The 12,261-nt window shown below is 42.4% G+C and overlaps 1 protein-coding gene across 1 annotated transcript in view; it reads left to right on the plus strand.

Moving 5' to 3' along the window:
• Positions 1-3,216: 3,216 nt before the first annotated feature.
• The window catches only part of LOC136881063 (fat-like cadherin-related tumor suppressor homolog), a 171,277-nt gene continuing 162,232 nt past the window's right edge, over positions 3,217-12,261 (plus strand). The window contains exon 1 of the mRNA XM_068229136.1: positions 3,217-3,345. The gene's annotated coding sequence lies outside the window, so the exon portion shown is untranslated. The remainder of the gene's footprint in view (positions 3,346-12,261) is intronic.

A 12,261-nucleotide genomic window follows, 5' to 3' on the forward strand; every position in this document is an offset into this window, starting at 1 on the left:
CTAATTTGACCTCTCCTGAAACACCCTCTTGGCCGTTTCCGAACAACAGCTGGGAGTGTGGTCTCTCTTCGAACTGACGAAGATCACTTGAGTGCTATTTTCCAATGCCAAGAACATTTCCTGCAGTCAACTTGAACACTGTCCGAGAAACTTGTTACGTTTGATTACACCAGCTCAATACTCATTTAGCCGTGAACACCGATTCACACGCCGTAACAGTTTGACATTAGGGAAGAGGAAGAGATGTTGAGGAGATTGCTGCTGTATTGTGAATAGATGGAAATGTAGACGGAGAACATTGTAGATACATCCTACTGTATATTTCCTTATTAAATAACATCTCCACATTAAGCAAAACTATTCCCTATCGTTTTTCAACACTGACACTTTTTATTCAAAGGAAGGCCATATTCGTACAGGCCATGCAGGTCTTTGAAAGAGAATAGTACAAAAACACTGACATCAAATAAGAGTGGTTAGCTCTAAGTCCTTTATCCACCAACAATCAGCCTGGTTCTCATTTCTGGTGTAGGCTAAGTGAACCTCAGGGCCACATCTGCCTCTCCTGGAGGATACAACTTCCAGGCATGAAATCTAACCCACGTCCTTTCGTTTGGACCGAGTATGCCTTTACAATTTCCGCTACGCAGCCCATGTTACTTTTTATGCATCCTTCTATGAGAACACAGTGGGGTTTTAACCCAGTATCTCCCGAATGCAAGCTCACAGCTGCGCGCCACTAACCGCACGGCCAACTCGCTCGGTCATCCTACATCTGCTCTAATCTTTGCCATATTCATACCTTGGTCTACCTCTGCCGTTCTTACCGCTTACACTTCCATCAACAACTAACTGAACAAGTCCTGGGTGTCTTAAGATGTGCTCTGTCTCTTCTTCTGGTCAAATTTCACCAAATCAATCTCCTATCACCAATTCGATTCAGTATCACTTCATTCGTGATTCGATCTACCCATCTGACCTTCAGCAATCTTCTGCAACACCATATTTCAAAAGCCTCTACTTTCTTTCTCAAATAGTTATCGCCCACTTTTTACTTCTGTACAATGCCACGCTGCAGACGAAAGTCTTCAAAAACACTTTCTTAATTCCTATATCAATGTTGGAAGTGAGCAAATTTATTTTCTTGAGAAAGGCCTTCCCTTCTTGTGCTAGTCTGAATATTATTTCCTTCTTACTTCTGCCACTATTAGTTATTCTGCTACCCAAGTAACAGTATTCAACTACTTTCCTTTAACACTACATGTCCTAATGTAATATTTCCTGCATTACCTGACTTCACTCGACTATACTCCATTATTTTTGTTTTGGACTTATTTATTTTCATCTTGTACGTCTTACCGTTGTCCCCCTCTGTGGTGTAGTGGTTCGTGTGGTTAGTTGCCACCCCCTGAGGCCCGGGTTCGATTCCCGGCTCTGCCACGAATTTTGAAAAGTGGTACGAGGGCTGGAACGGTGTCCATTCAGCCTCGGGAGGTCAACTGAGTAGAGGTGGGTTCGATTCCCACCTCAGCCATCCTGGAAGTGGTTTTCCGTGGTTTCCTACTTCTCCTCCTGGCAAATGCCGGGATGGTACCTAACTTAACGCCACGGCCGCTTCCTTCCCTCTTCCTTGCCTATCCTTTCCAATCTTTACATCCCCCACCAAGGCCCCTGTTCAGCATAGCAGGTGAGGCTGCCTGGGCGAGGTTTTGGTCATCCTCCCCAGTTGTATCCTCCGACACAATGTCTCACGCTCCAGGACGCTGCCCTTGAGGCGGTAGAGGTGGGGTTGCTCGCTGAGTCCGAGGGAAAAACCCACCCTGGAGGATAAGCAGATTAAGAAAGACGTCTTACCATTCAGCAATTTGTCCATATCTTATGCAGACTAAAATGAAATAACAATATCATCGGCAAATCTCAGAGTTTTGATTTCCTCTCCTTGGACTGTGATTCCTTTTTGCTTCTGATTATTTATTCTGGCTCGGGGACTGGGTACTTGTGTATGTCCCAACACTCTCCTCTTCATATACAGACAACACACCATACTACTAACCACCACAGAAACACGCAATAGTGATTACATCCCTCCATATAGGGTTGGCGTCAGGAAGGGCATCCGGCCGTAAAACAGAACAACATCTACATGTGCGACGCAGTTCCCACTCACGACCTCATAGATGTGGGAAAAAAGGCGGTAGAAAAAGAAGATTGTGATTCCTTTTCCACATCCCTCTTTGATTTCCTTTACCACCTGTTCTATATAAAGACTGAATAGGAGAGGGGACAAGCTGCAACCTTGCCTCACTCCTTTCTGTATTGCTGCTTCCTTTTCATAGCCTTCGATCTGTGTTCTGTATAAATGTTAATTTCAAATATGAATCTGAGATCGAAGCAAACTTTTCCCTAATCCCGTGATCCTTCACTGGTTATGCGACCTACGTGTGCTTTCCCTGTAAATTGCACTACTCAAACACATAATTGCCAGGCTGATGTGATAAGACGGTTGAGGCGCTGGCCTCTGACCCCAACTTGGCAGGTTCGATCCTGTCTCAGTCCGGTGTTATTTGAAGGTGCTCAAATACGCCAGCCTCCTGTCGGTAGATTTACGGACACGTAAAACACTCCTGAGGGACGAAATTCTGGCACCTCGGCGTCTCCGAAAACCGTAAAAGTAGTTGGTGGGACGCAAAGCCAATAACATTATTATTCAAAGGCGTAATTGCGCCCGTATAATTATACCAGTATATAGTAGTGCTTTAATGATCGAGAACACACTTTACGGATTACAACTGAACATACTTCCTACGAATCTTTTCTATTTCTCCCAGTTTATGTTATACTAATTTTGATCACGGAGCTTGCTCTTTTGTAGCAGTTAGGCCAAAGCCTTCTACGTAGCGTAAGCACAGGGTACGGCCGGTTGGTATATAAAAAGGTACATTATACTGAAGCAGGCAAGCAAGCGCGTTGCACTCTGGGTCTCCCCACTCCAACACTCCTGTGTACCACGGCCCGACAAAGACAAGCGAGGAACGACGAGCGTTAGTCCGCGGCCGAACCTTCTTCGTGTAGGATCGCGTGTAGCTTGGTGCTCCGTCTGTCGTGTGTGTTCGCGTGTGTAGAGTAAAACATCTCCTAGAATAAAGTGAAAATATTAATAATATGTGCTAGTGATACCGTAACAGTGTTCTTTGTGTATTAATGCATATAACAAAATATAAGACGCCTACTCCAGCTCATAATACTTGTGCGTGTGTTCTGTGTTCATGTGAAATCTAACAAAAGTAGCATCTGTTTACTCAGTCTTCTTTCTGTCGGCTCTTGCATTGGATGCACTGTGGCTAGGTAAGTACCTTCTTGTAATCCAGTCTGTATGCACAGTGTTGTTTGGATGTCTGTTTACGTGAGCGGCATTTTATTACGAATTAGTATTAGAAAAGAGCTCCTCGATAAGTTAGTACTGAAGAACGTCCAGCATTACAGTGAAGATATTTCGATTTGAGATCGAAGCAGTTCTTGAAAGTATTTGAAAACTTTTTTGCGCGATCAAGTAGTTAATTGAACATATTCGGCCCCAATTAAGTTTTGTTTTTCCTAGATGAAAGTAGCTCGGAACTCCACAATGGCAGGTGTATTTGTAGCCAAGTGAGTTGAGGGTTAGGAAAGAAGAAGCCGGCCGTGGTGAGTATTGGGTACCGCGCGGGCAATCGCCTGAAGTAAGAAACTGTGCAAAACGTTACCTGAGGCTGAATGCCTTAAGCAAGACTTCCTTTCGTGGTACTTAGTGTAATCGAACTGAAGCGGAAAGCTACTGTGCTAGCGAATGGCACTGTCAAGTCACTGTCATCGGTTCGGATCCCGGCGAATGCATGTGAGATTTTAAAAATTAAGTGTCACATCCTTGTGGTTTGGATTCCGCGTTAAACTGAAGGCCCCGGGGCTATGATCACGTAATCTACAGTCCCGTAAAATTGCAAGTTCGCCTGCTTTCTATATCCCTTATTGTGGAAGTCCATTTTATACTGGGATACAATGTAAATATACTGTTTATAGGCGGACTGAGTAGCTCAGACGGCAGAGCGCTGGTCTTCTGAGCTCAACTTGGCAGGTTCGATCCTGCCTCCGTCCGGTGCTCAAATACGTAAGCCTCTCGTTCGTTGATTTACTGGCACATAAAAGAACTCCTGCGGGGAAGAAATCCGGCACCGCGGCGTCTATTATTTTAAAAATATGTATACGAATCCATCAACGTAATTCTTGCCCTGTCTTCTAGAACTTCGTATTTCCGTGTAAAACTTGCAAAGGTTGGTCTGGGAAGACGTGGGAGAAAGACGAGCTGCTCGACTAAGCGATATGTTCCAGAGTTATCAGTGGAGAGATGGCATGAAATAAGTTAGAGTCGTGTTTATTAAAACTAGGAACGATCACATTATGAAGATAAAATTGGAATTCCAGAGGACAGATTGATCCAAATGTTAGTTTATAGGAAGAGGAGTTGGGATTTGGTATATTTTACCAAGGGAGATGTTGGAATAAATTTCCAAATTCTTATCTGCCACTTGGGCGACACACTTTAGTGGTCGTAGTTTCCAATGAGCATCAGCACGACAACGAAATTTTGACGTGAATGTTGCCCCCCATTACACATTAATCGTTTGCACGGAGTAGAAAGCTCTTCAAAGGAACGTTTGATTCAGTTACAGTGGTATTTCTTTCAACATCTCGTTCCAAGTCGCCGTGTTCGGAAAATAAACAGTGCGCTATGTTCAGACGAAACTCGTGTGAAGTCAGCATGGACTGAGTGATTCAGGGACGTGGGAGGAAAAGCCTGTAACCACCTCATTTCTTCTTCACACGTCATGTATCTTTTCTAGTCTTTCGCCTTAGCTTCTGGGCGATGTTTCAGGGGAAAAGAAAAGAAAGAAAGAGTTCATCGTATTGTTTAACAATTCCTCACAGGTACAGTTTTCGCAGAAACAGTTTAACCTGAAGTAACGTTCGTTGTGGGAATCCACGATGTTCTAAGTGTCACAGGAGCTAGGCTGGAGATAATTTAAACGCAGGTGTAAGGAGAAATTCGACTGTCGTAATGATGCATGCCTTGAAATCAGCTATAATAAACAAGTCGAACCTCCTGGCGTAGGGTTCTAGAGCATCCCTAAAACGAACACTACTTCTCTTGGCCTCGTTCCCATTTATCTATGTTCGGCCGGGATGCCCTTCCTGGCGCCAATCCTATGTGGCGGGATGTATTCACTTGTTTGTGTTATATGTTGTTTGTAAATGACCACAAACACCCAGCCACCGATCTGGAGAAATTAACCAGCCGCAGCTAAAATCGCCCGACCGGGAATCAAACCCATGTCAATCTGAATCGAAAGGTATTATTATTATTATTATTATTATTATTATTATTATTATTAAGAGTGAAAATATCGCTCAGGTAACAAAGCGGCATTTCTTTTTCTCCTGCGGCCTAATAACCGAATGACATTATCACTGCATCTTCATTTTTATCACTAAGATAAAATACTGTTAAATACCACCTGACTGAGCCAGGATCAAACCTGCCAAGTTGGGATCAGAAGCGCCTCGACCGTCTTAAGCCGCTCACAGTCCGGCCCAGGCAATTTCTTGTGCTACTTGTCTATATACAGTTTTACGAGGTGCATAGGTTGTGTTTGTGTCGTAGATCTTGTTTTCTTGTGACCCCCACATTGTTGTAAGTTTGCCTGGAACTTGACACCTCAAGTCATCCACATTGTCGTTTTTGCTCCGTCCTATTCCACTGCTCAAAGCTGCGGCAATGTCTCTCTTGAATCGGTATAGATTTTTCGAAAAAGCTATGATTCTTTTAGAAATTACATGGTACGATAATCAGTTTCATGTACTTTGTCGAGTTTTTGTAATAAGCGAGCGTGTAGTTTTATGTGGTTTTTCATAGCGTGATTGTAGCCACGAGAAATCCAACTTTCCTTGGAATACAAATCACAGAGATATGACTTTCCATTTCCAAAATCCCAATTGTATTTACCGGGATTCAAATAGCGGCTACTTTCGTGAGAAAGCTGCCGCGATGTCGCCTGGCATTAGAAAACTTCTGAATTATGTTTTGTATTCCTATAATCCCAGTAAATTTACCATGCAGGTCTCCCTGGTTTAATGGCCATTAGATCCAAACCGACGCGCCAGAATTCGATCTCGCAACCTTCTACACTGGAGGGTCGAAACGCCTAACGACTATGTTAACCAGCCAAGCTACTGTGATTCAGCCTCTGAACCTGTAGTTCCGGGTGGTATTCGAAATTCTAGTATCTGACTTTCCCTTCTGAAAGTTTCAGTAGCATTGACTAGGTTTCGAATCACGATCAGGAGAAAACTGTAATTTAGATTCTTGAATATTTGATACCTTGGACCGATCGCTGGTAGATTTAGCCACCCACTTCTCATTGAGGTCGACTTTACGGTAGTGAGTAGAGTGCTTTTCTGAGGTCTGGCGTCTACTATCGCCGTACCGATTTTCAATATTTCAGAGAATCTGACCTGTTTCGCTGCAAGCTGACTTGTTATTAAAGGTTTGCAGCCGGTGACGTAAGACGTATTCCTGAGTGGTTACGTCACCATACTCGTGTGTGGCGGTGTACAGTTTAGTGAAAGTCTGGGTTGCTATGCCTGCCTTCGTATAATGTTGAAGTTCAGAAAAATCATTAATAACATGGCTTTGTCCAACGGAACTTAAATAGTGAAGGTGGGAACCGTTTGTGTATAAGCGGGCGCTGCAGGTGAACACTAGCGCGTGATCGTAACAATGATTAGAACAAACGATGATATGATACCTCTAATGGTACAAAATGAGACGAAATGCAATGACACTTATAATTCCAAAATTCATGAACTGACTATAATTCAAAAAAAAGAAGAAGAAAAACGACGACGACCAATTATTAGGAATTTAAAACAGTCAGTGGATTCGACCCGCAATACCCCACCTTCCCCTAAAATAACTTAAAACAGTGGGTTTTTAAAAAAATGCTATTTATTCGGGGCGTCGACCTTTTGCCCCTACTTTGCACCATATGTTATGAACCTGCGTGTATTTGGAAATTGCGGAAGTGTAAAGTGTTGAATGTGAGGAAAGGAACATTAAGGACGACACAAACACCCAGTCCCCAGGCCAGGGATATTAATCATGTACAATTAAAAAACCCTGACCTAGTCGGGAATCGAACCCTGGGCCGGATTAAAACAGTGGTATTGTATAAACTGAACAAGGGACGGTCTCCAAAGCAAAATCCTAAATCGATTATGCTTGTTGTCTAAAGGGGTCAAAAATCCAGGTCACCCACTCATCATAATGGTGAAGTAGAACCTTGGTGTTCCTCACAGGAGCCGCCCAAAACTGTGATGTTCCGCACGTAGTGGTACTAATCACAGGCAACGCCCAGACCCATGGTGCTCCTCACATAGTGCTAGTAATCACGGGTAAAGTAAACCCGTAACTGAGTAATCCACCTACGATTATACTAATCACTGACCCATTGTTTTCCTCACACAGTGGTACTAATCGCAAGTAAAGTCGACCCATGATGTTCCTCGCGTTCTGGTACTAATCACAACTAATCTCATGGTTCGAAATCAATCATCCCTTGTAGTTGCCTTTTACGACAGGCAGGGGATTACGTGGGTGTATTCTTCATCTGCGTACCCCACCCACAGCCGGTAGAACAAACGAAGAGAGCAAGCGATGTTAAAGTTGATGTTTGCGGAAGATGAGAAATTGCGAATTCGTGTTAGTCGAGGCAGGTCTTCCGGTAGGCTATCTCATATTTGGTGGGTCCTGTTGAATGTCGGGCTTCTTGGCTGCCTGGTCACTGTTGCGGTCTTCGGTTCAGAGGGTCTTGGTTCCGATTTCCGCCGGTCTCTCCTCTTCATACACTGCCATCCTCCACTAAAGTAACCTTGCACTCACTCGTACATGTTCCCCGCTACAAGTAACAGCATAGAATCATGGATAGGGTTTTCGTATTAGAAGATGAGAGAGCAAGCACAGATTCTTTGGTTGTTCCTCTGCCGTGGGGCGTGGGCCTGGCCGATACACACCGTAGTTTAAAACTTCCGAATACTATCTCCCTCATCCTACGGGAAGACCAGCAGACCTAGTCATCCGTCTTATGCCTGTTTTATCGTGTATAAAAGTGTTTTTGCTATTATTTTTTATGTTGTTATTTTTTTACGCGCCTTCAATGCTGTCCACTTCACATTTTGGCCGCTGGGACGCCTGTAATCATCAGTTAAGAAAAGAATGATAGTAAAACCAAACATTACTTCCGGAACATTCGTCAGTATAGTAATGCACGAGCATTTGCTTCCGTTCAAGTGTATACCATAAATGTTAAAGAAAAATTAAAGATTACCTGAAGTGTCAAGTAAGACTGTCTAATATTGTACTGATTTGTGTATTCCTTAGTTCACCAGGGGGCTACTCCACAACATACTTTATGAACATGCGAGATTTCTCACACGGGTCACGTGATGATTATTTGCCAGCCTTGCGGGATAGAGGTAGCGTGCCTGTCTTTTATTCCAAGGCCCTGGGTTCGTTTTTCGGCCAGTTCAAGGAGTTTGATTCTCGACTGAGGAGTAGAACGGGGTTCACATGATACGAGATTTTCTCAAGCTCTAACTTACAGGAAATACAGTAGAGACAATACACGACACTTACGGATTTCGCCTTGCTAAAATGGGAGACAATTCGACGGTGGCGCTCCTAGTGACTTGACCTGAACAAATCGCGCTAAATTCAAATATCAATGGAAATGTATATACGGAAATGGATAAATAAATTACGTCTAGAAAGACAGTGGTATTGAGATATTAACTTCGAAGTTGCTAAAGAAATTCTGGATAAATGAATGAAGAATTATTTAAAAGGTTATTATTCAAAGACTGAAATTAGACATATAAACAAGGTGTGAAATGGACTGCTGTGAAATGGCTTGATCTTTCATTTATGCATTACTTTTTTAGCTTTAGCATACCTGCCTGAAATCTTACGGTTGGATTTGTCTTTTTTCCTCATTTAAAAACAATGTATCATCACATTAAGACATTTGTCAATAAAAATATCGGCACATTCCTTACACATATGATGCAATGAATTAACATTTAATAGCTGGACAATTTTCCTCTTAACATGAAGCCTACTGACAGAAAGAAAATCTATAAAATCCCGGCTTTAATCTGAGAAGAGGGATAAAAGAAAGAAAAGTTTGAAAATGTTGTAGATAGTGATGCTTTGAGGAATATTTACGTACAATTAGAGTAAAAATGTAACATACCCTTGGCTGTATGGTCGAGGATTTTTAAAGTCGCTGGCCTGGAGATGATCTGAACAGATCTTATAATTCTTATACAAGCGTAACGTCCCTTCTTTCTTGTACACTTTATCCAAATCGCTTCTGTGACATTTCAAAACCCACAGATCACACCTACAACAACACATCGGTATTGAAGGTTAACTGCTGCACTATACAATAAAATATGCGTATTATATTTTAAGCCCGTTAGAACATGGGTCGAGCAGGTTAGAGGATTATGAAGTACTATAGAAATCTCTGTCACTGGAAGAATATATATGCAAACACAATATTACTTACATGTTCTTGTCACGAGGGAACCTGAAGAATGAGCGCGCATTTTTCTCTACTTCGTAATTACTGCAGCCAAACACAGCACATACCTTTCCCCTCATGTTGAGAGGAGATATCAAGGAATGACACATGCTACTATTTAATTATGTCAACTCACTGAAAACGCATAAATAACACCAAAAACTTCACACAAAAATACACGTGCTCTTATGACAGAATCAGTACCGTTCAGGTCTATCCGCTAGAGTGAGCTCCAATAGCTGTCCCTCGATATCTCGCTCAGTGTCGTGTATTGTCTCTACTGTATTTGCTTACAGGAAGAAAGCGCACAGTGCGAAGATGACGCCACTGATCTAGTATACATAGACGAACAGTGGTTGTCATGGTTACAACTGTATCGGGGAAAGGATGACGTCAATTCCAGATAGACTTCCCGGCCCAAAAACGTAGCCATGTTTAAAAACACGTAAAACTGAATACGTCCCTCCATATAGGGTTGGCTTCAGGAAGGGCATCCGGCCGTAAAACCGAACAAGTCGAAAGATTGCACCCGCGCCCGCACCAGCTTCTGTTAAAAAGCGATGGAAGAATGTGGGTTCTCTTAAATGCCTCCTAGAAGAGAGAATTCAGGGTGTGCAAGGGTGGAAGGTGCGTGAGAGATTGACATTGGGGTTCAAACAACTTACTCCGAAGAAATGAAGAAACATGCGATCTGATAAAGAAATGAATAAATATACATACAGCATTAAAACTATGATCCAACCGACTGATGTTCTGTATTCTTGTGCGATTAAAAACAAACAAACGAACAAACAAACAGACTCGGCTGCTAATAGTGAAGGGAGTCGTTCCAGTGTGTTTGGATTCATCATCCTTCAGCCAGGTATTAGACCGTGTGGTCCATTAAGGTATCAGTCCATCTGTTCATCGGCTACGGCTATGGAGGCAAGCTCTGTATTCGGGAGAGAAGTGGGTTCGAACCCCACCGTCGACTGTCCTGAGAATGTTTTTCTGTGGTTTTCTATTTTCACTTCCAGGCAAATTCCGAGACAATTCCTGTTCATAGGCAACACCAGTTTCCGTCCACTTCCTCATTCAATTATATTCACCATCATTCATCTTCATTAGCCCCTCAACTGAAGTTGGTGTCAGGAAGGGCATCGAGTCGTAGAAACATGATGTAAATTTAGTCTCAACTCATCCCCGTCATCGTATCAGGAAACGGGACCAAAGTGTAGACAATATACATATATATATTGTAGGGTTTGTTTTCTTATTCTCCTGTCCTTTCTGTCAACATACCTCTTCCAGTTTTGTTTCTGTACTAAAGCAATGATATAATTCTCAAAAGTAAATTGTTGTTTTGATATTCAGATAAATTATTTTTGCATATCACGGTTCTCTTTATAAATTAGTGTTAAACTGTAATTTCGATTTACGGAGACGCCGAGTGCCAGAATTTTGTCCTGCAGGAGTTCGTATACGTGCCGGTAAATCTACCGACTTGTGAGTGTGCTGGGAGTCGAAGCTGGACTGGAAGCTCGTAGACTAGATATTCACCACGGCGGTGAACATTTTAGGAATTATTTAATGTAAACTTTTTGATAAGCCAATTATTTTTTTATATAAAAAAGTACAAGTGATAGGTCTATCTTTTTCTTCTTTTCTATCACCACTTTTCTCACACTTGTGGGGTCGCGGGTGCGAACTCTGTTGGCCCTGTTTTACGGCCGGATGCCCTTCCTGACGCCAACCCTTTGTAGAGGGGATGTAATCACTATTGCGTGTTTTTGTGGTGGTTGGTAGTGAGACGTGTTGTCTGAGTATGAAAAGGAGTGTGTTGGGACAAATAGAAACACCCATTCCCCGATCCGGAAGAATTAATCAGACTCGATGAAAATCTCCAAAATGGCCGGGAATCGAACCCGGGACTCTCTGAACCGAAGGCCTCAGTGCTGAACATTCAGCCAAGGAGTCGGACCGACTGATAGATCTCTGTGATACGCACCAAATACATCTCGCCGCGATGCGAATTGGTAATTGTCTAACGTCGCATCGTAAACTCTTACAGCGTTATGGCTTATGACTCATAGGTTAAGTTTAGTCTACGACCTCACATTTTCATGTACGCTAGGCAGCAGGAATTGAACAGCTTGTGAAGTCACCGCATTCTACCGAGAAAGCAACTGCATTTACAAGCCAGTCCAATAATTCCTCACTGATTATATCTTATTTTATCTAATTGCCTATGTTCCAAAGCTGGCATTTCTTCTGATCAATAATGAAGTGCGAATCTACCTCTTTGATTTTTTTTTTTTTTTTTTTTTTTTTTTTTTTTTTTTTTTTTTTTTTTTTGTGAAACGAGCCATCATCTTATCTTCGATTCACGTACCAGTAAATTGTTGCAAGGATAAAACCGACGGAGATCATATTATACGTGTTATAATCTCCATCGAGATCAGCTCGTATTAAGTTAGATCTATCTGAACAGGTATTAACTACCTTAAGGGCACAATCTGGAGATAAATTTATTTACCCTAACTTCCCAAACATTTTGGGTTGCCGACTAGGAAAATGTAAAGCAATATGCATGATAATTAAAGCACGGAAG

Source organism: Anabrus simplex, chromosome 9, assembly GCF_040414725.1.
Source record: "Anabrus simplex isolate iqAnaSimp1 chromosome 9, ASM4041472v1, whole genome shotgun sequence".
Lineage (NCBI taxonomy): Eukaryota > Metazoa > Arthropoda > Insecta > Orthoptera > Tettigoniidae > Anabrus > Anabrus simplex.